Source organism: Charadrius vociferus, unplaced genomic scaffold, assembly GCF_000708025.1.
Source record: "Charadrius vociferus isolate BGI_N301 unplaced genomic scaffold, ASM70802v2 scaffold1084, whole genome shotgun sequence".
Taxonomy (NCBI): Eukaryota; Metazoa; Chordata; class Aves; order Charadriiformes; family Charadriidae; genus Charadrius; species Charadrius vociferus.
The window spans coordinates 16,902-17,605 of NW_009647974.1; the positions used below are offsets into that span (position 1 = coordinate 16,902).

The 704-nt window shown below is 49.0% G+C and overlaps 1 protein-coding gene across 1 annotated transcript in view; it reads right to left on the reverse strand.

The window, feature by feature from the left end:
• GPAT2 (glycerol-3-phosphate acyltransferase 2, mitochondrial) overlaps nt 1–704 on the reverse strand; it is an 18,537-nt gene that overhangs the window by 7,912 nt on the left and 9,921 nt on the right. The gene's annotated exons all lie outside the window — the stretch shown is intronic.

The window sequence follows — 704 nt, forward strand, 5'->3', positions numbered from 1 at the left end:
TTCAAGCTGAACAGAGCATAATGACCCGATTTGGAAAAAAAAAAAAAAATTAAGAAAGAGTGCAAAATTGCTAAGCCACCAGGGATTGCTCTGCAAGGGGAGAGGAACTGGCGGAGGCCAGCGCCGACGGAACCGAAAAATAAATATATTTATCAGGCTTTTGGCAAGGAAACAGCTCCTGGGGTCCATGTCCGGAGGGAAATGATGGGTGACACCAGCTGGAGGTCGGGAGTCAGGGAGGAGGAAGAGCAGGAGGGGTTGGAGAAGGGGTGGAAGAGGCTGTTTGGCCTCGCCCCGAGGGGCCGGGAGCTGGGGCTCGCTCCCAGGGCTGCGTGCGTGAGCTCGTCCTTGCACCCAAGCCAGGGCAGAGAACCAAAATATCCCCTAATCCAGCCTTGTTGTTTGTTTTTTTTTTTAATATTAAAAAAAAAAAAAAAGAGAGAGAGAGAGAAACAACCCCAAATCCTCAACTTTGACTTCTCTCCCCAGCCTGAGGAACCAGAGGAACGTGCCAAGCCCTCGCCTCTCTGCCATCATTAACGCCCTGTGCTCAGCGACGCGGCTTCCAGCCTATGCAAATATAATTAACCTGACTCCTTTTTGGACTAATTAAGGACAGAGCGGTGTCCCCACGCTCCTGCGCAATGGGGGAAGGGATTTTCAGGATTCTATGAAAAAAAAAAAAAAAAAAAAAAAAAAAGGAA